Genomic DNA, 24,933 nt, shown 5'->3' on the forward strand with positions numbered 1-24,933 from the left:
CAGCGGCTGTGGTACAAAATGAGGATGAGCTGCTGCTACTGTTAAAGGCTCCGCAAGGACTCTGTGATGATTCATTGTACGCACCCTGAGCCAGAGTGGTATGTCTGCGAAGGCCTCCCCCATCCCTGACATGCGCAACTCATACTTACCTGGCAGGGGAGATACCATGATCAAGAAGGTGGTTCACCCAGGGCGAGGCTCAGCCATTGCACTCCGGTTGTGCTGACCCCTGCGAATTCCCCAAATGTGGGAATCTCGACTGCATAATTTCTGGTAGTGGGGGACTGCGTTCGCGCTCTCCCCTGATGTTTTGTTGAAGTGAATGGAAGCCACGGTGACAGCGGGCGTTGGGTTTGTGACCGGCGCTTTGCGAGGCAAACAGTCGGCTGGGCCGCCTCCTAGCGCACCGGCCTGGCAAATTGGGTTTGCTACTTTTGCAGTTTACCCTTCGCGAAACTTGACAGCGTTGCTGTGCAGCGGTTTGCTGTGATGCAAGTTGTTCACGTCCACGCCGATCCTGTCACAAACAGGAAGCAGTAGTAGTGCCCTATCGACTGGGACAAAATGACTGTGTGCCCTTTGTTTGTTGATCTTTTCTTTCTCCATTTAAGAGATGTGTGTTAAACATTCTTTCATTGCTGGCATGCTGTGCTTTTTGGCTTTGTTGCAATTGCTGCTGGGCTGCCGTTGCTTTTTCGGAGATAAAATACGTCGCCAAGTGGTTTTGGATCCAGTTTCGTGTTGTTTGGTAGAGCAATGCGTGATGGGAAAAAAATAGAAAAACCTAAACAGAAATAGCGTGCGTACCATGTATCCTAGTCAAATTGCAGCTCTGTTTGCAACTTGTCAGCGGCTGTGGTACAAAATGAGGATGAGCTGCTGCTACTGTTAAAGGCTCCGCAAGGACTCTGTGATGATTGATTGTACGCACCCTGAGCCAGAGTGGTATGTCTGCGAAGGCCTCCCCCATCCCTGACATGCGCAACTCATACTTACCTGGCAGGGGAGATACCATGATCAAGAAGGTGGTTCACCCAGGGCGAGGCTCAGCCATTGCACTCCGGTTGTGCTGACCCCTGCGAATTCCCCAAATGTGGGAATCTCGACTGCATAATTTCTGGTAGTGGGGGACTGCGTTCGCGCTCTCCCCTGATGTTTTGTTGAAGTGAATGGAAGCCACGGTGACAGCGGGCGTTGGGTTTGTGACCGGCGCTTTGCGAGGCAAACAGTCGGCTGGGCCGCCTCCTAGCGCACCGGCCTGGCAAATTGGGTTTGCTACTTTTGCAGTTTACCCTTCGCGAAACTTGACAGCGTTGCTGTGCAGCGGTTTGTGGTCTACACTCTGAAGCAGCGGGCTGCTGTGATGCAAGTTGTTCACGTCCACGCCGATCCTGTCACAAACAGGAAGCAGTAGTAGTGCCCTATCGACTGGGACAAAATGACTGTGTGCCCTTTGTTTGTTGATCTTTTCTTTCTCCATTTAAGAGATGTGTGTTAAACATTCTTTCATTGCTGGCATGCTGTGCTTTTTGGCTTTGTTGCAATTGCTGCTGGGCTGCCGTTGCTTTTTCGGAGATAAAATACGTCGCCAAGTGGTTTTGGATCCAGTTTCGTGTTGTTTGGTAGAGCAATGCGTGATGGGAAAAAAATAGAAAAACCTAAACAGAAATAGCGTGCGTACCATGTATCCTAGTCAAATTGCAGCTCTGTTTGCAACTTGTCAGCGGCTGTGGTACAAAATGAGGATGAGCTGCTGCTACTGTTAAAGGCTCCGCAAGGACTCTGTGATGATTCATTGTACGCACCCTGAGCCAGAGTGGTATGTCTGCGAAGGCCTCCCCCATCCCTGACCTGCGCAACTCATACTTACCTGGCAGGGGAGATACCATGATCAAGAAGGTGGTTCACCCAGGGCGAGGCTCAGCCATTGCACTCCGGTTGTGCTGACCCCTGCGAATTCCCCAAATGTGGGAATCTCGACTGCATAATTTCTGGTAGTGGGGGACTGCGTTCGCGCTCTCCCCTGATGTTTTGTTGAAGTGAATGGAAGCCACGGTGACAGCGGGCGTTGGGTTTGTGACCGGCGCTTTGCGAGGCAAACAGTCGGCTGGGCCGCCTCCTAGCGCACCGGCCTGGCAAATTGGGTTTGCTACTTTTGCAGTTTACCCTTCGCGAAACTTGACAGCGTTGCTGTGCAGCGGTTTGCTGTGATGCAAGTTGTTCACGTCCACGCCGATCCTGTCACAAACAGGAAGCAGTAGTAGTGCCCTATCGACTGGGACAAAATGACTGTGTGCCCTTTGTTTGTTGATCTTTTCTTTCTCCATTTAAGAGATGTGTGTTAAACATTCTTTCATTGCTGGCATGCTGTGCTTTTTGGCTTTGTTGCAATTGCTGCTGGGCTGCCGTTGCTTTTTCGGAGATAAAATACGTCGCCAAGTGGTTTTGGATCCAGTTTCGTGTTGTTTGGTAGAGCAATGCGTGATGGGAAAAAAATAGAAAAACCTAAACAGAAATAGCGTGCGTACCATGTATCCTAGTCAAATTGCAGCTCTGTTTGCAACTTGTCAGCGGCTGTGGTACAAAATGAGGATGAGCTGCTGCTACTGTTAAAGGCTCCGCAAGGACTCTGTGATGATTGATTGTACGCACCCTGAGCCAGAGTGGTATGTCTGCGAAGGCCTCCCCCATCCCTGACATGCGCAACTCATACTTACCTGGCAGGGGAGATACCATGATCAAGAAGGTGGTTCACCCAGGGCGAGGCTCAGCCATTGCACTCCGGTTGTGCTGACCCCTGCGAATTCCCCAAATGTGGGAATCTCGACTGCATAATTTCTGGTAGTGGGGGACTGCGTTCGCGCTCTCCCCTGATGTTTTGTTGAAGTGAATGGAAGCCACGGTGACAGCGGGCGTTGGGTTTGTGACCGGCGCTTTGCGAGGCAAACAGTCGGCTGGGCCGCCTCCTAGCGCACCGGCCTGGCAAATTGGGTTTGCTACTTTTGCAGTTTACCCTTCGCGAAACTTGACAGCGTTGCTGTGCAGCGGTTTGTGGTCTACACTCTGAAGCAGCGGGCTGCTGTGATGCAAGTTGTTCACGTCCACGCCGATCCTGTCACAAACAGGAAGCAGTAGTAGTGCCCTATCGACTGGGACAAAATGACTGTGTGCCCTTTGTTTGTTGATCTTTTCTTTCTCCATTTAAGAGATGTGTGTTAAACATTCTTTCATTGCTGGCATGCTGTGCTTTTTGGCTTTGTTGCAATTGCTGCTGGGCTGCCGTTGCTTTTTCGGAGATAAAATACGTCGCCAAGTGGTTTTGGATCCAGTTTCGTGTTGTTTGGTAGAGCAATGCGTGATGGGAAAAAAATAGAAAAACCTAAACAGAAATAGCGTGCGTACCATGTATCCTAGTCAAATTGCAGCTCTGTTTGCAACTTGTCAGCGGCTGTGGTACAAAATGAGGATGAGCTGCTGCTACTGTTAAAGGCTCCGCAAGGACTCTGTGATGATTCATTGTACGCACCCTGAGCCAGAGTGGTATGTCTGCGAAGGCCTCCCCCATCCCTGACATGCGCAACTCATACTTACCTGGCAGGAGAGATACCATGATCAAGAAGGTGGTTCACCCAGGGCGAGGCTCAGCCATTGCACTCCGGTTGTGCTGACCCCTGCGAATTCCCCAAATGTGGGAATCTCGACTGCATAATTTCTGGTAGTGGGGGACTGCGTTCGCGCTCTCCCCTGATGTTTTGTTGAAGTGAATGGAAGCCACGGTGACAGCGGGCGTTGGGTTTGTGACCGGCGCTTTGCGAGGCAAACAGTCGGCTGGGCCGCCTCCTAGCGCACCGGCCTGGCAAATTGGGTTTGCTACTTTTGCAGTTTACCCTTCGCGAAACTTGACAGCGTTGCTGTGCAGCGGTTTGCTGTGATGCAAGTTGTTCACGTCCACGCCGATCCTGTCACAAACAGGAAGCAGTAGTAGTGCCCTATCGACTGGGACAAAATGACTGTGTGCCCTTTGTTTGTTGATCTTTTCTTTCTCCATTTAAGAGATGTGTGTTAAACATTCTTTCATTGCTGGCATGCTGTGCTTTTTGGCTTTGTTGCAATTGCTGCTGGGCTGCCGTTGCTTTTTCGGAGATAAAATACGTCGCCAAGTGGTTTTGGATCCAGTTTCGTGTTGTTTGGTAGAGCAATGCGTGATGGGAAAAAAATAGAAAAACCTAAACAGAAATAGCGTGCGTACCATGTATCCTAGTCAAATTGCAGCTCTGTTTGCAACTTGTCAGCGGCTGTGGTACAAAATGAGGATGAGCTGCTGCTACTGTTAAAGGCTCCGCAAGGACTCTGTGATGATTCATTGTACGCACCCTGAGCCAGAGTGGTATGTCTGCGAAGGCCTCCCCCATCCCTGACATGCGCAACTCATACTTACCTGGCAGGGGAGATACCATGATCAAGAAGGTGGTTCACCCAGGGCGAGGCTCAGCCATTGCACTCCGGTTGTGCTGACCCTTGCGAATTCCCCAAATGTGGGAATCTCGACTGCATAATTTCTGGTAGTGGGGGACTGCGTTCGCGCTCTCCCCTGATGTTTTGTTGAAGTGAATGGAAGCCACGGTGACAGCGGGCGTTGGGTTTGTGACCGGCGCTTTGCGAGGCAAACAGTCGGCTGGGCCGCCTCCTAGCGCACCGGCCTGGCAAATTGGGTTTGCTACTTTTGCAGTTTACCCTTCGCGAAACTTGACAGCGTTGCTGTGCAGCGGTTTGTGGTCTACACTCTGAAGCAGCGGGCTGCTGTGATGCAAGTTGTTCACGTCCACGCCGATCCTGTCACAAACAGGAAGCAGTAGTAGTGCCCTATCGACTGGGACAAAATGACTGTGTGCCCTTTGTTTGTTGATCTTTTCTTTCTCCATTTAAGAGATGTGTGTTAAACATTCTTTCATTGCTGGCATGCTGTGCTTTTTGGCTTTGTTGCAATTGCTGCTGGGCTGCCGTTGCTTTTTCGGAGATAAAATACGTCGCCAAGTGGTTTTGGATCCAGTTTCGTGTTGTTTGGTAGAGCAATGCGTGATGGGAAAAAAATAGAAAAACCTAAACAGAAATAGCGTGCGTACCATGTATCCTAGTCAAATTGCAGCTCTGTTTGCAACTTGTCAGCGGCTGTGGTACAAAATGAGGATGAGCTGCTGCTACTGTTAAAGGCTCCGCAAGGACTCTGTGATGATTGATTGTACGCACCCTGAGCCAGAGTGGTATGTCTGCGAAGGCCTCCCCCATCCCTGACATGCGCAACTCATACTTACCTGGCAGGGGAGATACCATGATCAAGAAGGTGGTTCACCCAGGGCGAGGCTCAGCCATTGCACTCCGGTTGTGCTGACCCCTGCGAATTCCCCAAATGTGGGAATCTCGACTGCATAATTTCTGGTAGTGGGGGACTGCGTTCGCGCTCTCCCCTGATGTTTTGTTGAAGTGAATGGAAGCCACGGTGACAGCGGGCGTTGGGTTTGTGACCGGCGCTTTGCGAGGCAAACAGTCGGCTGGGCCGCCTCCTAGCGCACCGGCCTGGCAAATTGGGTTTGCTACTTTTGCAGTTTACCCTTCGCGAAACTTGACAGCGTTGCTGTGCAGCGGTTTGCTGTGATGCAAGTTGTTCACGTCCACGCCGATCCTGTCACAAACAGGAAGCAGTAGTAGTGCCCTATCGACTGGGACAAAATGACTGTGTGCCCTTTGTTTGTTGATCTTTTCTTTCTCCATTTAAGAGATGTGTGTTAAACATTCTTTCATTGCTGGCATGCTGTGCTTTTTGGCTTTGTTGCAATTGCTGCTGGGCTGCCGTTGCTTTTTCGGAGATAAAATACGTCGCCAAGTGGTTTTGGATCCAGTTTCGTGTTGTTTGGTAGAGCAATGCGTGATGGGAAAAAAATAGAAAAACCTAAACAGAAATAGCGTGCGTACCATGTATCCTAGTCAAATTGCAGCTCTGTTTGCAACTTGTCAGCGGCTGTGGTACAAAATGAGGATGAGCTGCTGCTACTGTTAAAGGCTCCGCAAGGACTCTGTGATGATTCATTGTACGCACCCTGAGCCAGAGTGGTATGTCTGCGAAGGCCTCCCCCATCCCTGACATGCGCAACTCATACTTACCTGGCAGGGGAGATACCATGATCAAGAAGGTGGTTCACCCAGGGCGAGGCTCAGCCATTGCACTCCGGTTGTGCTGACCCCTGCGAATTCCCCAAATGTGGGAATCTCGACTGCATAATTTCTGGTAGTGGGGGACTGCGTTCGCGCTCTCCCCTGATGTTTTGTTGAAGTGAATGGAAGCCACGGTGACAGCGGGCGTTGGGTTTGTGACCGGCGCTTTGCGAGGCAAACAGTCGGCTGGGCCGCCTCCTAGCGCACCGGCCTGGCAAATTGGGTTTGCTACTTTTGCAGTTTACCCTTCGCGAAACTTGACAGCGTTGCTGTGCAGCGGTTTGTGGTCTACACTCTGAAGCAGCGGGCTGCTGTGATGCAAGTTGTTCACGTCCACGCCGATCCTGTCACAAACAGGAAGCAGTAGTAGTGCCCTATCGACTGGGACAAAATGACTGTGTGCCCTTTGTTTGTTGATCTTTTCTTTCTCCATTTAAGAGATGTGTGTTAAACATTCTTTCATTGCTGGCATGCTGTGCTTTTTGGCTTTGTTGCAATTGCTGCTGGGCTGCCGTTGCTTTTTCGGAGATAAAATACGTCGCCAAGTGGTTTTGGATCCAGTTTCGTGTTGTTTGGTAGAGCAATGCGTGATGGGAAAAAAATAGAAAAACCTAAACAGAAATAGCGTGCGTACCATGTATCCTAGTCAAATTGCAGCTCTGTTTGCAACTTGTCAGCGGCTGTGGTACAAAATGAGGATGAGCTGCTGCTACTGTTAAAGGCTCCGCAAGGACTCTGTGATGATTCATTGTACGCACCCTGAGCCAGAGTGGTATGTCTGCGAAGGCCTCCCCCATCCCTGACATGCGCAACTCATACTTACCTGGCAGGAGAGATACCATGATCAAGAAGGTGGTTCACCCAGGGCGAGGCTCAGCCATTGCACTCCGGTTGTGCTGACCCCTGCGAATTCCCCAAATGTGGGAATCTCGACTGCATAATTTCTGGTAGTGGGGGACTGCGTTCGCGCTCTCCCCTGATGTTTTGTTGAAGTGAATGGAAGCCACGGTGACAGCGGGCGTTGGGTTTGTGACCGGCGCTTTGCGAGGCAAACAGTCGGCTGGGCCGCCTCCTAGCGCACCGGCCTGGCAAATTGGGTTTGCTACTTTTGCAGTTTACCCTTCGCGAAACTTGACAGCGTTGCTGTGCAGCGGTTTGCTGTGATGCAAGTTGTTCACGTCCACGCCGATCCTGTCACAAACAGGAAGCAGTAGTAGTGCCCTATCGACTGGGACAAAATGACTGTGTGCCCTTTGTTTGTTGATCTTTTCTTTCTCCATTTAAGAGATGTGTGTTAAACATTCTTTCATTGCTGGCATGCTGTGCTTTTTGGCTTTGTTGCAATTGCTGCTGGGCTGCCGTTGCTTTTTCGGAGATAAAATACGTCGCCAAGTGGTTTTGGATCCAGTTTCGTGTTGTTTGGTAGAGCAATGCGTGATGGGAAAAAAATAGAAAAACCTAAACAGAAATAGCGTGCGTACCATGTATCCTAGTCAAATTGCAGCTCTGTTTGCAACTTGTCAGCGGCTGTGGTACAAAATGAGGATGAGCTGCTGCTACTGTTAAAGGCTCCGCAAGGACTCTGTGATGATTGATTGTACGCACCCTGAGCCAGAGTGGTATGTCTGCGAAGGCCTCCCCCATCCCTGACATGCGCAACTCATACTTACCTGGCAGGGGAGATACCATGATCAAGAAGGTGGTTCACCCAGGGCGAGGCTCAGCCATTGCACTCCGGTTGTGCTGACCCCTGCGAATTCCCCAAATGTGGGAATCTCGACTGCATAATTTCTGGTAGTGGGGGACTGCGTTCGCGCTCTCCCCTGATGTTTTGTTGAAGTGAATGGAAGCCACGGTGACAGCGGGCGTTGGGTTTGTGACCGGCGCTTTGCGAGGCAAACAGTCGGCTGGGCCGCCTCCTAGCGCACCGGCCTGGCAAATTGGGTTTGCTACTTTTGCAGTTTACCCTTCGCGAAACTTGACAGCGTTGCTGTGCAGCGGTTTGCTGTGATGCAAGTTGTTCACGTCCACGCCGATCCTGTCACAAACAGGAAGCAGTAGTAGTGCCCTATCGACTGGGACAAAATGACTGTGTGCCCTTTGTTTGTTGATCTTTTCTTTCTCCATTTAAGAGATGTGTGTTAAACATTCTTTCATTGCTGGCATGCTGTGCTTTTTGGCTTTGTTGCAATTGCTGCTGGGCTGCCGTTGCTTTTTCGGAGATAAAATACGTCGCCAAGTGGTTTTGGATCCAGTTTCGTGTTGTTTGGTAGAGCAATGCGTGATGGGAAAAAAATAGAAAAACCTAAACAGAAATAGCGTGCGTACCATGTATCCTAGTCAAATTGCAGCTCTGTTTGCAACTTGTCAGCGGCTGTGGTACAAAATGAGGATGAGCTGCTGCTACTGTTAAAGGCTCCGCAAGGACTCTGTGATGATTGATTGTACGCACCCTGAGCCAGAGTGGTATGTCTGCGAAGGCCTCCCCCATCCCTGACATGCGCAACTCATACTTACCTGGCAGGGGAGATACCATGATCAAGAAGGTGGTTCACCCAGGGCGAGGCTCAGCCATTGCACTCCGGTTGTGCTGACCCCTGCGAATTCCCCAAATGTGGGAATCTCGACTGCATAATTTCTGGTAGTGGGGGACTGCGTTCGCGCTCTCCCCTGATGTTTTGTTGAAGTGAATGGAAGCCACGGTGACAGCGGGCGTTGGGTTTGTGACCGGCGCTTTGCGAGGCAAACAGTCGGCTGGGCCGCCTCCTAGCGCACCGGCCTGGCAAATTGGGTTTGCTACTTTTGCAGTTTACCCTTCGCGAAACTTGACAGCGTTGCTGTGCAGCGGTTTGCTGTGATGCAAGTTGTTCACGTCCACGCCGATCCTGTCACAAACAGGAAGCAGTAGTAGTGCCCTATCGACTGGGACAAAATGACTGTGTGCCCTTTGTTTGTTGATCTTTTCTTTCTCCATTTAAGAGATGTGTGTTAAACATTCTTTCATTGCTGGCATGCTGTGCTTTTTGGCTTTGTTGCAATTGCTGCTGGGCTGCCGTTGCTTTTTCGGAGATAAAATACGTCGCCAAGTGGTTTTGGATCCAGTTTCGTGTTGTTTGGTAGAGCAATGCGTGATGGGAAAAAAATAGAAAAACCTAAACAGAAATAGCGTGCGTACCATGTATCCTAGTCAAATTGCAGCTCTGTTTGCAACTTGTCAGCGGCTGTGGTACAAAATGAGGATGAGCTGCTGCTACTGTTAAAGGCTCCGCAAGGACTCTGTGATGATTGATTGTACGCACCCTGAGCCAGAGTGGTATGTCTGCGAAGGCCTCCCCCATCCCTGACATGCGCAACTCATACTTACCTGGCAGGGGAGATACCATGATCAAGAAGGTGGTTCACCCAGGGCGAGGCTCAGCCATTGCACTCCGGTTGTGCTGACCCCTGCGAATTCCCCAAATGTGGGAATCTCGACTGCATAATTTCTGGTAGTGGGGGACTGCGTTCGCGCTCTCCCCTGATGTTTTGTTGAAGTGAATGGAAGCCACGGTGACAGCGGGCGTTGGGTTTGTGACCGGCGCTTTGCGAGGCAAACAGTCGGCTGGGCCGCCTCCTAGCGCACCGGCCTGGCAAATTGGGTTTGCTACTTTTGCAGTTTACCCTTCGCGAAACTTGACAGCGTTGCTGTGCAGCGGTTTGCTGTGATGCAAGTTGTTCACGTCCACGCCGATCCTGTCACAAACAGGAAGCAGTAGTAGTGCCCTATCGACTGGGACAAAATGACTGTGTGCCCTTTGTTTGTTGATCTTTTCTTTCTCCATTTAAGAGATGTGTGTTAAACATTCTTTCATTGCTGGCATGCTGTGCTTTTTGGCTTTGTTGCAATTGCTGCTGGGCTGCCGTTGCTTTTTCGGAGATAAAATACGTCGCCAAGTGGTTTTGGATCCAGTTTCGTGTTGTTTGGTAGAGCAATGCGTGATGGGAAAAAAATAGAAAAACCTAAACAGAAATAGCGTGCGTACCATGTATCCTAGTCAAATTGCAGCTCTGTTTGCAACTTGTCAGCGGCTGTGGTACAAAATGAGGATGAGCTGCTGCTACTGTTAAAGGCTCCGCAAGGACTCTGTGATGATTGATTGTACGCACCCTGAGCCAGAGTGGTATGTCTGCGAAGGCCTCCCCCATCCCTGACATGCGCAACTCATACTTACCTGGCAGGGGAGATACCATGATCAAGAAGGTGGTTCACCCAGGGCGAGGCTCAGCCATTGCACTCCGGTTGTGCTGACCCCTGCGAATTCCCCAAATGTGGGAATCTCGACTGCATAATTTCTGGTAGTGGGGGACTGCGTTCGCGCTCTCCCCTGATGTTTTGTTGAAGTGAATGGAAGCCACGGTGACAGCGGGCGTTGGGTTTGTGACCGGCGCTTTGCGAGGCAAACAGTCGGCTGGGCCGCCTCCTAGCGCACCGGCCTGGCAAATTGGGTTTGCTACTTTTGCAGTTTACCCTTCGCGAAACTTGACAGCGTTGCTGTGCAGCGGTTTGTGGTCTACACTCTGAAGCAGCGGGCTGCTGTGATGCAAGTTGTTCACGTCCACGCCGATCCTGTCACAAACAGGAAGCAGTAGTAGTGCCCTATCGACTGGGACAAAATGACTGTGTGCCCTTTGTTTGTTGATCTTTTCTTTCTCCATTTAAGAGATGTGTGTTAAACATTCTTTCATTGCTGGCATGCTGTGCTTTTTGGCTTTGTTGCAATTGCTGCTGGGCTGCCGTTGCTTTTTCGGAGATAAAATACGTCGCCAAGTGGTTTTGGATCCAGTTTCGTGTTGTTTGGTAGAGCAATGCGTGATGGGAAAAAAATAGAAAAACCTAAACAGAAATAGCGTGCGTACCATGTATCCTAGTCAAATTGCAGCTCTGTTTGCAACTTGTCAGCGGCTGTGGTACAAAATGAGGATGAGCTGCTGCTACTGTTAAAGGCTCCGCAAGGACTCTGTGATGATTCATTGTACGCACCCTGAGCCAGAGTGGTATGTCTGCGAAGGCCTCCCCCATCCCTGACATGCGCAACTCATACTTACCTGGCAGGAGAGATACCATGATCAAGAAGGTGGTTCACCCAGGGCGAGGCTCAGCCATTGCACTCCGGTTGTGCTGACCCCTGCGAATTCCCCAAATGTGGGAATCTCGACTGCATAATTTCTGGTAGTGGGGGACTGCGTTCGCGCTCTCCCCTGATGTTTTGTTGAAGTGAATGAAAGCCACGGTGACAGCGGGCGTTGGGTTTGTGACCGGCGCTTTGCGAGGCAAACAGTCGGCTGGGCCGCCTCCTAGCGCACCGGCCTGGCAAATTGGGTTTGCTACTTTTGCAGTTTACCCTTCGCGAAACTTGACAGCGTTGCTGTGCAGCGGTTTGCTGTGATGCAAGTTGTTCACGTCCACGCCGATCCTGTCACAAACAGGAAGCAGTAGTAGTGCCCTATCGACTGGGACAAAATGACTGTGTGCCCTTTGTTTGTTGATCTTTTCTTTCTCCATTTAAGAGATGTGTGTTAAACATTCTTTCATTGCTGGCATGCTGTGCTTTTTGGCTTTGTTGCAATTGCTGCTGGGCTGCCGTTGCTTTTTCGGAGATAAAATACGTCGCCAAGTGGTTTTGGATCCAGTTTCGTGTTGTTTGGTAGAGCAATGCGTGATGGGAAAAAAATAGAAAAACCTAAACAGAAATAGCGTGCGTACCATGTATCCTAGTCAAATTGCAGCTCTGTTTGCAACTTGTCAGCGGCTGTGGTACAAAATGAGGATGAGCTGCTGCTACTGTTAAAGGCTCCGCAAGGACTCTGTGATGATTGATTGTACGCACCCTGAGCCAGAGTGGTATGTCTGCGAAGGCCTCCCCCATCCCTGACATGCGCAACTCATACTTACCTGGCAGGGGAGATACCATGATCAAGAAGGTGGTTCACCCAGGGCGAGGCTCAGCCATTGCACTCCGGTTGTGCTGACCCCTGCGAATTCCCCAAATGTGGGAATCTCGACTGCATAATTTCTGGTAGTGGGGGACTGCGTTCGCGCTCTCCCCTGATGTTTTGTTGAAGTGAATGGAAGCCACGGTGACAGCGGGCGTTGGGTTTGTGACCGGCGCTTTGCGAGGCAAACAGTCGGCTGGGCCGCCTCCTAGCGCACCGGCCTGGCAAATTGGGTTTGCTACTTTTGCAGTTTACCCTTCGCGAAACTTGACAGCGTTGCTGTGCAGCGGTTTGTGGTCTACACTCTGAAGCAGCGGGCTGCTGTGATGCAAGTTGTTCACGTCCACGCCGATCCTGTCACAAACAGGAAGCAGTAGTAGTGCCCTATCGACTGGGACAAAATGACTGTGTGCCCTTTGTTTGTTGATCTTTTCTTTCTCCATTTAAGAGATGTGTGTTAAACATTCTTTCATTGCTGGCATGCTGTGCTTTTTGGCTTTGTTGCAATTGCTGCTGGGCTGCCGTTGCTTTTTCGGAGATAAAATACGTCGCCAAGTGGTTTTGGATCCAGTTTCGTGTTGTTTGGTAGAGCAATGCGTGATGGGAAAAAAATAGAAAAACCTAAACAGAAATAGCGTGCGTACCATGTATCCTAGTCAAATTGCAGCTCTGTTTGCAACTTGTCAGCGGCTGTGGTACAAAATGAGGATGAGCTGCTGCTACTGTTAAAGGCTCCGCAAGGACTCTGTGATGATTCATTGTACGCACCCTGAGCCAGAGTGGTATGTCTGCGAAGGCCTCCCCCATCCCTGACATGCGCAACTCATACTTACCTGGCAGGAGAGATACCATGATCAAGAAGGTGGTTCACCCAGGGCGAGGCTCAGCCATTGCACTCCGGTTGTGCTGACCCCTGCGAATTCCCCAAATGTGGGAATCTCGACTGCATAATTTCTGGTAGTGGGGGACTGCGTTCGCGCTCTCCCCTGATGTTTTGTTGAAGTGAATGGAAGCCACGGTGACAGCGGGCGTTGGGTTTGTGACCGGCGCTTTGCGAGGCAAACAGTCGGCTGGGCCGCCTCCTAGCGCACCGGCCTGGCAAATTGGGTTTGCTACTTTTGCAGTTTACCCTTCGCGAAACTTGACAGCGTTGCTGTGCAGCGGTTTGCTGTGATGCAAGTTGTTCACGTCCACGCCGATCCTGTCACAAACAGGAAGCAGTAGTAGTGCCCTATCGACTGGGACAAAATGACTGTGTGCCCTTTGTTTGTTGATCTTTTCTTTCTCCATTTAAGAGATGTGTGTTAAACATTCTTTCATTGCTGGCATGCTGTGCTTTTTGGCTTTGTTGCAATTGCTGCTGGGCTGCCGTTGCTTTTTCGGAGATAAAATACGTCGCCAAGTGGTTTTGGATCCAGTTTCGTGTTGTTTGGTAGAGCAATGCGTGATGGGAAAAAAATAGAAAAACCTAAACAGAAATAGCGTGCGTACCATGTATCCTAGTCAAATTGCAGCTCTGTTTGCAACTTGTCAGCGGCTGTGGTACAAAATGAGGATGAGCTGCTGCTACTGTTAAAGGCTCCGCAAGGACTCTGTGATGATTCATTGTACGCACCCTGAGCCAGAGTGGTATGTCTGCGAAGGCCTCCCCCATCCCTGACATGCGCAACTCATACTTACCTGGCAGGGGAGATACCATGATCAAGAAGGTGGTTCACCCAGGGCGAGGCTCAGCCATTGCACTCCGGTTGTGCTGACCCCTGCGAATTCCCCAAATGTGGGAATCTCGACTGCATAATTTCTGGTAGTGGGGGACTGCGTTCGCGCTCTCCCCTGATGTTTTGTTGAAGTGAATGGAAGCCACGGTGACAGCGGGCGTTGGGTTTGTGACCGGCGCTTTGCGAGGCAAACAGTCGGCTGGGCCGCCTCCTAGCGCACCGGCCTGGCAAATTGGGTTTGCTACTTTTGCAGTTTACCCTTTGCGAAACTTGACAGCGTTGCTGTGCAGCGGTTTGTGGTCTACACTCTGAAGCAGCGGGCTGCTGTGATGCAAGTTGTTCACGTCCACGCCGATCCTGTCACAAACAGGAAGCAGTAGTAGTGCCCTATCGACTGGGACAAAATGACTGTGTGCCCTTTGTTTGTTGATCTTTTCTTTCTCCATTTAAGAGATGTGTGTTAAACATTCTTTCATTGCTGGCATGCTGTGCTTTTTGGCTTTGTTGCAATTGCTGCTGGGCTGCCGTTGCTTTTTCGGAGATAAAATACGTCGCCAAGTGGTTTTGGATCCAGTTTCGTGTTGTTTGGTAGAGCAATGCATGATGGGAAAAAAATAGAAAAACCTAAACAGAAATAGCGTGCGTACCATGTATCCTAGTCAAATTGCAGCTCTGTTTGCAACTTGTCAGCGGCTGTGGTACAAAATGAGGATGAGCTGCTGCTACTGTTAAAGGCTCCGCAAGGACTCTGTGATGATTCATTGTACGCACCCTGAGCCAGAGTGGTATGTCTGCGAAGGCCTCCCCCATCCCTGACATGCGCAACTCATACTTACCTGGCAGGGGAGATACCATGATCAAGAAGGTGGTTCACCCAGGGCGAGGCTCAGCCATTGCACTCCGGTTGTGCTGACCCCTGCGAATTCCCCAAATGTGGGAATCTCGACTGCATAATTTCTGGTAGTGGGGGACTGCGTTCGCGCTCTCCCCTGATGTTTTGTTGAAGTGAATGGAAGCCACGGTGACAGCGGGCGTTGGGTTTGTGACCGGCGCTTTGCGAGGCAAACAGTCGGCTGGGCCGCCTCCTAGCGCACCGGCCTGGCAAATTGGGTTTGCTACTTTTGCAGTTTACCCTTCGCGAAACTTGACAGCGTTGCTGTGCAGCGGTTTGCTGTGATGCAAGTTGTTCACGTCCACGCCGATCCTGTCACAAACAGGAAGCAGTAGTAGTGCCCTATCGACTGGGACAAAATGACTGTGTGCCCTTTGTTTGTTGATCTTTTCTTTCTCCATTTAAGAGATGTGTGTTAAACATTCTTTCATTGCTGGCATGCTGTGCTTTTTGGCTTTGTTGCAATTGCTGCTGGGCTGCCGTTGCTTTTTCGGAGATAAAATACGTCGCCAAGTGGTTTTGGATCCAGTTTCGTGTTGTTTGGTAGAGCAATGCGTGATGGGAAAAAAATAGAAAAACCTAAACAGAAATAGCGTGCGTACCATGTATCCTAGTCAAATTGCAGCTCTGTTTGCAACTTGTCAGCGGCTGTGGTACAAAATGAGGATGAGCTGCTGCTACTGTTAAAGGCTCCGCAAGGACTCTGTGATGATTCATTGTACGCACCCTGAGCCAGAGTGGTATGTCTGCGAAGGCCTCCCCCATCCCTGACATGCGCAACTCATACTTACCTGGCAGGGGAGATACCATGATCAAGAAGGTGGTTCACCCAGGGCGAGGCTCAGCCATTGCACTCCGGTTGTGCTGACCCCTGCGAATTCCCCAAATGTGGGAATCTCGACTGCATAATTTCTGGTAGTGGGGGACTGCGTTCGCGCTCTCCCCTGATGTTTTGTTGAAGTGAATGGAAGCCACCGTGACAGCGGGCGTTGGGTTTGTGACCGGCGCTTTGCGAGGCAAACAGTCGGCTGGGCCGCCTCCTAGCGCACCGGCCTGGCAAATTGGGTTTGCTACTTTTGCAGTTTACCCTTCGCGAAACTTGACAGCGTTGCTGTGCAGCGGTTTGCTGTGATGCAAGTTGTTCACGTCCACGCCGATCCTGTCACAAACAGGAAGCAGTAGTAGTGCCCTATCGACTGGGACAAAATGACTGTGTGCCCTTTGTTTGTTGATCTTTTCTTTCTCCATTTAAGAGATGTGTGTTAAACATTCTTTCATTGCTGGCATGCTGTGCTTTTTGGCTTTGTTGCAATTGCTGCTGGGCTGCCGTTGCTTTTTCGGAGATAAAATACGTCGCCAAGTGGTTTTGGATCCAGTTTCGTGTTGTTTGGTAGAGCAATGCGTGATGGGAAAAAAATAGAAAAACCTAAACAGAAATAGCGTGCGTACCATGTATCCTAGTCAAATTGCAGCTCTGTTTGCAACTTGTCAGCGGCTGTGGTACAAAATGAGGATGAGCTGCTGCTACTGTTAAAGGCTCCGCAAGGACTCTGTGATGATTCATTGTACGCACCCTGAGCCAGAGTGGTATGTCTGCGAAGGCCTCCCCCATCCCTGACATGCGCAACTCATACTTACCTGGCAGGGGAGATACCATGATCAAGAAGGTGGTTCACCCAGGGCGAGGCTCAGCCATTGCACTCCGGTTGTGCTGACCCCTGCGAATTCCCCAAATGTGGGAATCTCGACTGCATAATTTCTGGTAGTGGGGGACTGCGTTCGCGCTCTCCCCTGATGTTTTGTTGAAGTGAATGGAAGCCACGGTGACAGCGGGCGTTGGGTTTGTGACCGGCGCTTTGCGAGGCAAACAGTCGGCTGGGCCGCCTCCTAGCGCACCGGCCTGGCAAATTGGGTTTGCTACTTTTGCAGTTTACCCTTCGCGAAACTTGACAGCGTTGCTGTGCAGCGGTTTGCTGTGATGCAAGTTGTTCACGTCCACGCCGATCCTGTCACAAACAGGAAGCAGTAGTAGTGCCCTATCGACTGGGACAAAATGACTGTGTGCCCTTTGTTTGTTGATCTTTTCTTTCTCCATTTAAGAGATGTGTGTTAAACATTCTTTCATTGCTGGCATGCTGTGCTTTTTGGCTTTGTTGCAATTGCTGCTGGGCTGCCGTTGCTTTTTCGGAGATAAAATACGTCGCCAAGTGGTTTTGGATCCAGTTTCGTGTTGTTTGGTAGAGCAATGCGTGATGGGAAAAAAATAGAAAAACCTAAACAGAAATAGCGTGCGTACCATGTATCCTAGTCAAATTGCAGCTCTGTTTGCAACTTGTCAGCGGCTGTGGTACAAAATGAGGATGAGCTGCTGCTACTGTTAAAGGCTCCGCAAGGACTCTGTGATGATTCATTGTACGCACCCTGAGCCAGAGTGGTATGTCTGCGAAGGCCTCCCCCATCCCTGACATGCGCAACTCATACTTACCTGGCAGGGGAGATACCATGATCAAGAAGGTGGTTCACCCAGGGCGAGGCTCAGCCATTGCACTCCGGTTGTGCTGACCCCTGCGAATTCCCCAAATGTGGGAATCTCGACTGCATAATTTCTGGTAGTGGGGGACTGCGTTCGCGCTCTCCCCTGATGTTTTGTTGAAGTGAATGAAAGCCACGGTGACAGCGGGCGTTGGGTTTGTGACCGGCGCTTTGCGAGGCAAACAGTCGGCTGGGCCGCCTCCTAGCGCACCGGCCTGGCAAATTGGGTTTGCTACTTTTGCAGTTTACCCTTCGCGAAACTTGACAGCGTTGCTGTGCAGCGGTTTGCTGTGATGCAAGTTGTTCACGTCCACGCCGATCCTGTCACAAACAGGAAGCAGTAGTAGTGCCCTATCGACTGGGACAAAATGACTGTGTGCCCTTTGTTTGTTGATCTTTTCTTTCTCCATTTAAGAGATGTGTGTTAAACATTCTTTCATTGCTGGCATGCTGTGCTTTTTGGCTTTGTTGCAATTGCTGCTGGGCTGCCGTTGCTTTTTCGGAGATAAAATACGTCGCCAAGTGGTTTTGGATCCAGTTTCGTGTTGTTTGGTAGAGCAATGCGTGATGGGAAAAAAATAGAAAAACCTAAACAGAAATAGCGTGCGTACCATGTATCCTAGTCAAATTGCAGCTCTGTTTGCAACTTGTCAGCGGCTGTGGTACAAAATGAGGATGAGCTGCTGCTACTGTTAAAGGCTCCGCAAGGACTCTGTGATGATTCATTGTACGCACCCTGAGCCAGAGTGGTATGTCTGCGAAGGCCTCCCCCATCCCTGACATGCGCAACTCATACTTACCTGGCAGGGGAGATACCATGATCAAGAAGGTGGTTCACCCAGGGCGAGGCTCAGCCATTGCACTCCGGTTGTACTGACCCCTGCGAATTCCCCAAATGTGGGAATCTCGACTGCATAATTTCTGGTAGTGGGGGACTGCGTTCGCGCTCTCCCCTGATGTTTTGTTGAAGTGAATGGAAGCCACGGTGACAGCGGGCGTTGGGTTTGTGACCGGCGCTTTGCGAGGCAAACAGTCGGCTGGGCCGCCTCCTAGCGCACCGGCCTGGCAAATTGGGTTTGCTACTTTTGCAGTTTACCCTTCGTGAAACTTGACAGCGTTGCTGTGCAGCGGTTTGTGGTCTACACTCTGAAGCAGCGGGCTGCAGTGATGCAAGTTGTTCACGTCCACGCCGATCCTGTCACAAACAGGAAGCAGTAGTAGTGCCCTATCGACTGGGACAAAATGACTGTGTGCCCTTTGTTTGTTGATCTTTTCTTTCTCCATTTAAGAGATGTGTGTTAAACATTCTTTCATTGCTGGCATGCTGTGCTTTTTGGCTTTGTTGCAATTGCTGCTGGGCTGCCGTTGCTTTTTCGGAGATAAAATACGTCGCCAAGTGGTTTTGGATCCAGTTTCGTGTTGTTTGGTAGAGCAATGCGTGATGGGAAAAAAATAGAAAAACCTAAACAGAAATAGCGTGCGTACCATGTATCCTAGTCAAATTGCAGCTCTGTTTGCAACTTGTCAGCGGCTGTGGTACAAAATGAGGATGAGCTGCTGCTACTGTTAAAGGCTCCGCAAGGACTCTGTGATGATTCATTGTACGCACCCTGAGCCAGAGTGGTATGTCTGCGAAGGCCTCCCCCATCCCTGACATGCGCAACTCATACTTACCTGGCAGGGGAGATACCATGATCAAGAAGGTGGTTCACCCAGGGCGAGGCTCAGCCATTGCACTCCGGTTGTACTGACCCCTGCGAATTCCCCAAATGTGGGAATCTCGACTGCATAATTTCTGGTAGTGGGGGACTGCGTTCGCGCTCTCCCCTGATGTTTTGTTGAAGTGAATGGAAGCCACGGTGACAGCGGGCGTTGGGTTTGTGACCGGCGCTTTGCGAGGCAAACAGTCGGCTGGGCCGCCTCCTAGCGCACCGGCCTGGCAAATTGGGTTTGCTACTTTTGCAGTTTACCCTTCGCGAAACTTGACAGCGTTGCTGTGCAGCGGTTTGTGGTCTACACTCTGAAGCAGCGGGCTGCAGTGATGCAAGTTGTTCACGTCCACGCCGATCCTGTCACAAACAGGAAGCAGTAGTAGTGCCCTATCGACTTGGACAAAATGACTGTGTGCCCTTTGTTTGTTGATCTTTTCTTTCTCCATTTAAGAGATGTGTGTTAAACATTCTTTCATTGCTGGCATGCTGTGCTTTTTGGCTTTGTTGCAATTGCTGCTGGGCTGCCGTTGCTTTTTCGGAGATAAAATACGTCGCCAAGTGGTTTTGGATCCAGTTTCGTGTTGTTTGGTAGAGCAATGCGTGATGGGAAAAAAATAGAAAAACCTAAACAGAAATAGCGTGCGTACCATGTATCCTAGTCAAATTGCAGCTCTGTTTGCAACTTGTCAGCGGCTGTGGTACAAAATGAGGATGAGCTGCTGCTACTGTTAAAGGCTCCGCAAGGACTCTGTGATGATTCATTGTACGCACCCTGAGCCAGAGTGGTATGTCTGCGAAGGCCTCCCCCATCCCTGACATGCGCAACTCATACTTACCTGGCAGGGGAGATACCATGATCAAGAAGGTGGTTCACCCAGGGCGAGGCTCAGCCATTGCACTCCGGTTGTGCTGACCCCTGCGAATTCCCCAAATGTGGGAATCTCGACTGCATAATTTCTGGTAGTGGGGGACTGCGTTCGCGCTCTCCCCTGATGTTTTGTTGAAGTGAATGGAAGCCACGGTGACAGCGGGCGTTGGGTTTGTGACCGGCGCTTTGCGAGGCAAACAGTCGGCTGGGCCGCCTCCTAGCGCACCGGCCTGGCAAATTGGGTTTGCTACTTTTGCAGTTTACCCTTCGCGAAACTTGACAGCGTTGCTGTGCAGCGGTTTGCTGTGATGCAAGTTGTTCACGTCCACGCCGATCCTGTCACAAACAGGAAGCAGTAGTAGTGCCCTATCGACTGGGACAAAATGACTGTGTGCCCTTTGTTTGTTGATCTTTTCTTTCTCCATTTAAGAGATGTGTGTTAAACATTCTTTCATTGCTGGCATGCTGTGCTTTTTGGCTTTGTTGCAATTGCTGCTGGGCTGCCGTTGCTTTTTCGGAGATAAAATACGTCGCCAAGTGGTTTTGGATCCAGTTTCGTGTTGTTTGGTAGAGCAATGCGTGATGGGAAAAAAATAGAAAAACCTAAACAGAAATAGCGTGCGTACCATGTATCCTAGTCAAATTGCAGCTCTGTTTGCAACTTGTCAGCGGCTGTGGTACAAAATGAGGATGAGCTGCTGCTACTGTTAAAGGCTCCGCAAGGACTCTGTGATGATTCATTGTACGCACCCTGAGCCAGAGTGGTATGTCTGCGAAGGCCTCCCCCATCCCTGACATGCGCAACTCATACTTACCTGGCAGGGGAGATACCATGATCAAGAAGGTGGTTCACCCAGGGCGAGGCTCAGCCATTGCACTCCGGTTGTACTGACCCCTGCGAATTCCCCAAATGTGGGAATCTCGACTGCATAATTTCTGGTAGTGGGGGACTGCGTTCGCGCTCTCCCCTGATGTTTTGTTGAAGTGAATGGAAGCCACGGTGACAGCGGGCGTTGGGTTTGTGACCGGCGCTTTGCGAGGCAAACAGTCGGCTGGGCCGCCTCCTAGCGCACCGGCCTGGCAAATTGGGTTTGCTACTTTTGCAGTTTACCCTTCGCGAAACTTGACAGCGTTGCTGTGCAGCGGTTTGTGGTCTACACTCTGAAGCAGCGGGCTGCAGTGATGCAAGTTGTTCACGTCCACGCCGATCCTGTCACAAACAGGAAGCAGTAGTAGTGCCCTATCGACTGGGACAATATGACTGTGTGCCCTTTGTTTGTTGATCTTTTCTTTCTCCATTTAAGAGATGTGTGTTAAACATTCTTTCATTGCTGGCATGCTGTGCTTTTTGGCTTTGTTGCAATTGCTGCTGGGCTGCCGTTGCTTTTTCGGAGATAAAATACGTCGCCAAGTGGTTTTGGATCCAGTTTCGTGTTGTTTGGTAGAGCAATGCGTGATGGGAAAAAAATAGAAAAACCTAAACAGAAATAGCGTGCGTACCATGTATCCTAGTCAAATTGCAGCTCTGTTTGCAACTTGTCAGCGGCTGTGGTACAAAATGAGGATGAGCTGCTGCTACTGTTAAAGGCTCCGCAAGGACTCTGTGATGATTCATTGTACGCACCCTGAGCCAGAGTGGTATGTCTGCGAAGGCCTCCCCCATCCCTGACATGCGCAACTCATACTTACCTGGCAGGGGAGATACCATGATCAAGAAGGTGGTTCACCCAGGGCGATGCTCAGCCATTGCACTCCGGTTGTGCTGACCCCTGCGAATTCCCCAAATGTGGGAATCTCGACTGCATAATTTCTGGTAGTGGGGGACTGCGTTCGCGCTCTCCCCTGATGTTTTGTTGAAGTGAATGGAAGCCACGGTGACAGCGGGCGTTGGGTTTGTGACCGGCGCTTTGCGAGGCAAACAGTCGGCTGGGCCGCCTCCTAGCGCACCGGCCTGGCAAATTGGGTTTGCTACTTTTGCAGTTTACCCTTCGCGAAACTTGACAGCGTTGCTGTGCAGCGGTTTGCTGTGATGCAAGTTGTTCACGTCCACGCCGATCCTGTCACAAACAGGAAGCAGTAGTAGTGCCCTATCGACTGGGACAAAATGACTGTGTGCCCTTTGTTTGTTGATCTTTTCTTTCTCCATTTAAGAGATGTGTGTTAAACATTCTTTCATTGCTGGCATGCTGTGCTTTTTGGCTTTGTTGCAATTGCTGCTGGGCTGCCGTTGCTTTTTCGGAGATAAAATACGTCGCCAAGTGGTTTTGGATCCAGTTTCGTGTTGTTTGGTAGAGCAATGCGTGATGGGAAAAAAATAGAAAAACCTAAACAGAAATAGCGTGCGTACCATGTATCCTAGTCAAATTGCAGCTCTGTTTGCAACTTGTCAGCGGCTGTGGTACAAAATGAGGATGAGCTGCTGCTACTGTTAAAGGCTCCGCAAGGACTCTGTGATGATTCATTGTACGCACCCTGAGCCAGAGTGGTATGTCTGCGAAGGCCTCCCCCATCCCTGACATGCGCAACTCATACTTACCTGGCAGGGGAGATACCATGATCAAGAAGGTGGTTCACCCAGGGCGAGGCTCAGCCATTGCACTCCGGTTGTACTGACCCCTGCGAATTCCCCAAATGTGGGAATCTCGACTGCATAATTTCTGGTAGTGGGGGACTGCGTTCGCGCTCTCCCCTGATGTTTTGTTGAAGTGAATGGAAGCCACGGTGACAGCGGGCGTTGGGTTTGTGACCGGCGCTTTGCGAGGCAAACAGTCGGCTGGGCCGCCTCCTAGCGCACCGGCCTGGCAAATTGGGTTTGCTACTTTTGCAGTTTACCCTTCGCGAAACTTGACAGCGTTGCTGTGCAGCGGTTTGTGGTCTACACTCTGAAGCAGCGGGCTGCAGTGATGCAAGTTGTTCACGTCCACGCCGATCCTGTCACAAACAGGAAGCAGTAGTAGTGCCCTATCGACTGGGACAAAATGACTGTGTGCCCTTTGTTTGTTGATCTTTTCTTTCTCCATTTAAGAGATGTGTGTTAAACATTCTTTCATTGCTGGCATGCTGTGCTTTTTGGCTTTGTTGCAATTGCTGCTGGGCTGCCGTTGCTTTTTCGGAGATAAAATACGTCGCCAAGTGGTTTTGGATCCAGTTTCGTGTTGTTTGGTAGAGCAATGCGTGATGGGAAAAAAATAGAAAAACCTAAACAGAAATAGCGTGCGTACCATGTATCCTAGTCAAATTGCAGCTCTGTTTGCAACTTGTCAGCGGCTGTGGTACAAAATGAGGATGAGCTGCTGCTACTGTTAAAGGCTCCGCAAGGACTCTGTGATGATTGATTGTACGCACCCTGAGCCAGAGTGGTATGTCTGCGAAGGCCTCCCCCATCCCTGACATGCGCAACTCATACTTACCTGGCAGGGGAGATACCATGATCAAGAAGGTGGTTCACCCAGGGCGAGGCTCAGCCATTGCACTCCGGTTGTGCTGACCCCTGCGAATTCCCCAAATGTGGGAATCTCGACTGCATAATTTCTGGTAGTGGGGGACTGCGTTCGCGCTCTCCCCTGATGTTTTGTTGAAGTGAATGGAAGCCACGGTGACAGCGGGCGTTGGGTTTGTGACCGGCGCTTTGCGAGGCAAACAGTCGGCTGGGCCGCCTCCTAGCGCACCGGCCTGGCAAATTGGGTTTGCTACTTTTGCAGTTTACCCTTCGCGAAACTTGACAGCGTTGCTGTGCAGCGGTTTGTGGTCTACACTCTGAAGCAGCGGGTTGCTGTGATGCAAGTTGTTCACGTCCACGCCGATCCTGTCACAAACAGGAAGCAGTAGTAGTGCCCTATCGACTGGGACAAAATGACTGTGTGCCCTTTGTTTGTTGATCTTTTCTTTCTCCATTTAAGAGATGTGTGTTAAACATTCTTTCATTGCTGGCATGCTGTGCTTTTTGGCTTTGTTGCAATTGCTGCTGGGCTGCCGTTGCTTTTTCGGAGATAAAATACGTCGCCAAGTGGTTTTGGATCCAGTTTCGTGTTGTTTGGTAGAGCAATGCGTGATGGGAAAAAAATAGAAAAACCTAAACAGAAATAGCGTGCGTACCATGTATCCTAGTCAAATTGCAGCTCTGTTTGCAACTTGTCAGCGGCTGTGGTACAAAATGAGGATGAGCTGCTGCTACTGTTAAAGGCTCCGCAAGGACTCTGTGATGATTCATTGTACGCACCCTGAGCCAGAGTGGTATGTCTGCGAAGGCCTCCCCCATCCCTGACATGCGCAACTCATACTTACCTGGCAGGGGAGATACCATGATCAAGAAGGTGGTTCACCCAGGGCGAGGCTCAGCCATTGCACTCCGGTTGTGCTGATCCCTGCGAATTCCCCAAATGTGGGAATCTCGACTGCATAATTTCTGGTAGTGGGGGACTGCGTTCGCGCTCTCCCCTGATGTTTTGTTGAAGTGAATGGAAGCCACGGTGACAGCGGGCGTTGGGTTTGTGACCGGCGCTTTGCGAGGCAAACAGTCGGCTGGGCCGCCTCCTAGCGCACCGGCCTGGCAAATTGGGTTTGCTACTTTTGCAGTTTACCCTTCGCGAAACTTGACAGCGTTGCTGTGCAGCGGTTTGCTGTGATGCAAGTTGTTCACGTCCACGCCGATCCTGTCACAAACAGGAAGCAGTCGTAGTGCCCTATCGACTGGGACAAAATGACTGTGTGCCCTTTGTTTGTTGATCTTTTCTTTCTCCATTTAAGAGATGTGTGTTAAACATTCTTTCATTGCTGGCATGCTGTGCTTTTTGGCTTTGTTGCAATTGCTGCTGGGCTGCCGTTGCTTTTTCGGAGATAAAATACGTCGCCAAGTGGTTTTGGATCCAGTTTCGTGTTGTTTGGTAGAGCAATGCGTGATGGGAAAAAAATAGAAAAACCTAAACAGAAATAGCGTGCGTACCATGTATCCTAGTCAAATTGCAGCTCTGTTTGCAACTTGTCAGCGGCTGTGGTACAAAATGAGGATGAGCTGCTGCTACTGTTAAA

At 50.5% G+C, this 24,933-nt stretch overlaps 1 protein-coding gene and 29 non-coding genes across 30 annotated transcripts in view; 29 read left to right on the forward strand and 1 right to left on the reverse strand.

Annotated features, from left to right (window-relative positions):
• Nucleotides 1-24,933, reverse strand: part of col4a6 (collagen, type IV, alpha 6) — a 444,271-nt gene that overhangs the window by 156,094 nt on the left and 263,244 nt on the right. The gene's annotated exons all lie outside the window — the stretch shown is intronic.
• LOC144537962 (U1 spliceosomal RNA) lies at nt 142-305 on the forward strand. The gene has a single exon (XR_013503972.1). It is a non-coding gene; the product is annotated as a U1 spliceosomal RNA (small nuclear RNA).
• LOC144537963 (U1 spliceosomal RNA) lies at nt 989-1,152 on the forward strand. The gene has a single exon (XR_013503973.1). It is a non-coding gene; the product is annotated as a U1 spliceosomal RNA (small nuclear RNA).
• Nucleotides 1,863-2,026, forward strand: LOC144537964 (U1 spliceosomal RNA). Its single transcript, XR_013503974.1, has one exon. It is a non-coding gene; the product is annotated as a U1 spliceosomal RNA (small nuclear RNA).
• On the forward strand, nt 2,710-2,873 carry LOC144537965 (U1 spliceosomal RNA). The gene has a single exon (XR_013503975.1). It is a non-coding gene; the product is annotated as a U1 spliceosomal RNA (small nuclear RNA).
• On the forward strand, nt 3,584-3,747 carry LOC144538000 (U1 spliceosomal RNA). Its single transcript, XR_013504010.1, has one exon. It is a non-coding gene; the product is annotated as a U1 spliceosomal RNA (small nuclear RNA).
• LOC144537986 (U1 spliceosomal RNA) lies at nt 4,431-4,594 on the forward strand. The gene has a single exon (XR_013503996.1). It is a non-coding gene; the product is annotated as a U1 spliceosomal RNA (small nuclear RNA).
• On the forward strand, nt 5,305-5,468 carry LOC144537966 (U1 spliceosomal RNA). Its single transcript, XR_013503976.1, has one exon. It is a non-coding gene; the product is annotated as a U1 spliceosomal RNA (small nuclear RNA).
• Nucleotides 6,152-6,315, forward strand: LOC144537967 (U1 spliceosomal RNA). The gene has a single exon (XR_013503977.1). It is a non-coding gene; the product is annotated as a U1 spliceosomal RNA (small nuclear RNA).
• Nucleotides 7,026-7,189, forward strand: LOC139921141 (U1 spliceosomal RNA). The gene has a single exon (XR_011785085.2). It is a non-coding gene; the product is annotated as a U1 spliceosomal RNA (small nuclear RNA).
• LOC144537968 (U1 spliceosomal RNA) lies at nt 7,873-8,036 on the forward strand. The gene has a single exon (XR_013503978.1). It is a non-coding gene; the product is annotated as a U1 spliceosomal RNA (small nuclear RNA).
• On the forward strand, nt 8,720-8,883 carry LOC144537969 (U1 spliceosomal RNA). Its single transcript, XR_013503979.1, has one exon. It is a non-coding gene; the product is annotated as a U1 spliceosomal RNA (small nuclear RNA).
• Nucleotides 9,567-9,730, forward strand: LOC144537970 (U1 spliceosomal RNA). Its single transcript, XR_013503980.1, has one exon. It is a non-coding gene; the product is annotated as a U1 spliceosomal RNA (small nuclear RNA).
• Nucleotides 10,414-10,577, forward strand: LOC144537972 (U1 spliceosomal RNA). The gene has a single exon (XR_013503982.1). It is a non-coding gene; the product is annotated as a U1 spliceosomal RNA (small nuclear RNA).
• Nucleotides 11,288-11,451, forward strand: LOC144538001 (U1 spliceosomal RNA). The gene has a single exon (XR_013504011.1). It is a non-coding gene; the product is annotated as a U1 spliceosomal RNA (small nuclear RNA).
• On the forward strand, nt 12,135-12,298 carry LOC144537973 (U1 spliceosomal RNA). Its single transcript, XR_013503983.1, has one exon. It is a non-coding gene; the product is annotated as a U1 spliceosomal RNA (small nuclear RNA).
• On the forward strand, nt 13,009-13,172 carry LOC144538003 (U1 spliceosomal RNA). Its single transcript, XR_013504013.1, has one exon. It is a non-coding gene; the product is annotated as a U1 spliceosomal RNA (small nuclear RNA).
• On the forward strand, nt 13,856-14,019 carry LOC144537974 (U1 spliceosomal RNA). Its single transcript, XR_013503984.1, has one exon. It is a non-coding gene; the product is annotated as a U1 spliceosomal RNA (small nuclear RNA).
• Nucleotides 14,730-14,893, forward strand: LOC144537975 (U1 spliceosomal RNA). Its single transcript, XR_013503985.1, has one exon. It is a non-coding gene; the product is annotated as a U1 spliceosomal RNA (small nuclear RNA).
• On the forward strand, nt 15,577-15,740 carry LOC144537976 (U1 spliceosomal RNA). Its single transcript, XR_013503986.1, has one exon. It is a non-coding gene; the product is annotated as a U1 spliceosomal RNA (small nuclear RNA).
• LOC144537977 (U1 spliceosomal RNA) lies at nt 16,424-16,587 on the forward strand. The gene has a single exon (XR_013503987.1). It is a non-coding gene; the product is annotated as a U1 spliceosomal RNA (small nuclear RNA).
• Nucleotides 17,271-17,434, forward strand: LOC144537978 (U1 spliceosomal RNA). The gene has a single exon (XR_013503988.1). It is a non-coding gene; the product is annotated as a U1 spliceosomal RNA (small nuclear RNA).
• Nucleotides 18,118-18,281, forward strand: LOC144537989 (U1 spliceosomal RNA). The gene has a single exon (XR_013503999.1). It is a non-coding gene; the product is annotated as a U1 spliceosomal RNA (small nuclear RNA).
• LOC144537990 (U1 spliceosomal RNA) lies at nt 18,992-19,155 on the forward strand. Its single transcript, XR_013504000.1, has one exon. It is a non-coding gene; the product is annotated as a U1 spliceosomal RNA (small nuclear RNA).
• On the forward strand, nt 19,866-20,029 carry LOC144537979 (U1 spliceosomal RNA). The gene has a single exon (XR_013503989.1). It is a non-coding gene; the product is annotated as a U1 spliceosomal RNA (small nuclear RNA).
• Nucleotides 20,713-20,876, forward strand: LOC144537991 (U1 spliceosomal RNA). The gene has a single exon (XR_013504001.1). It is a non-coding gene; the product is annotated as a U1 spliceosomal RNA (small nuclear RNA).
• Nucleotides 21,587-21,750, forward strand: LOC144537988 (U1 spliceosomal RNA). Its single transcript, XR_013503998.1, has one exon. It is a non-coding gene; the product is annotated as a U1 spliceosomal RNA (small nuclear RNA).
• LOC144537993 (U1 spliceosomal RNA) lies at nt 22,434-22,597 on the forward strand. The gene has a single exon (XR_013504003.1). It is a non-coding gene; the product is annotated as a U1 spliceosomal RNA (small nuclear RNA).
• Nucleotides 23,308-23,471, forward strand: LOC144537980 (U1 spliceosomal RNA). Its single transcript, XR_013503990.1, has one exon. It is a non-coding gene; the product is annotated as a U1 spliceosomal RNA (small nuclear RNA).
• On the forward strand, nt 24,182-24,345 carry LOC144537985 (U1 spliceosomal RNA). The gene has a single exon (XR_013503995.1). It is a non-coding gene; the product is annotated as a U1 spliceosomal RNA (small nuclear RNA).

Source organism: Centroberyx gerrardi, chromosome 23 (genome assembly GCF_048128805.1).
Source record: "Centroberyx gerrardi isolate f3 chromosome 23, fCenGer3.hap1.cur.20231027, whole genome shotgun sequence".
NCBI classification, from domain to species: domain Eukaryota; kingdom Metazoa; phylum Chordata; class Actinopteri; order Beryciformes; family Berycidae; genus Centroberyx; species Centroberyx gerrardi.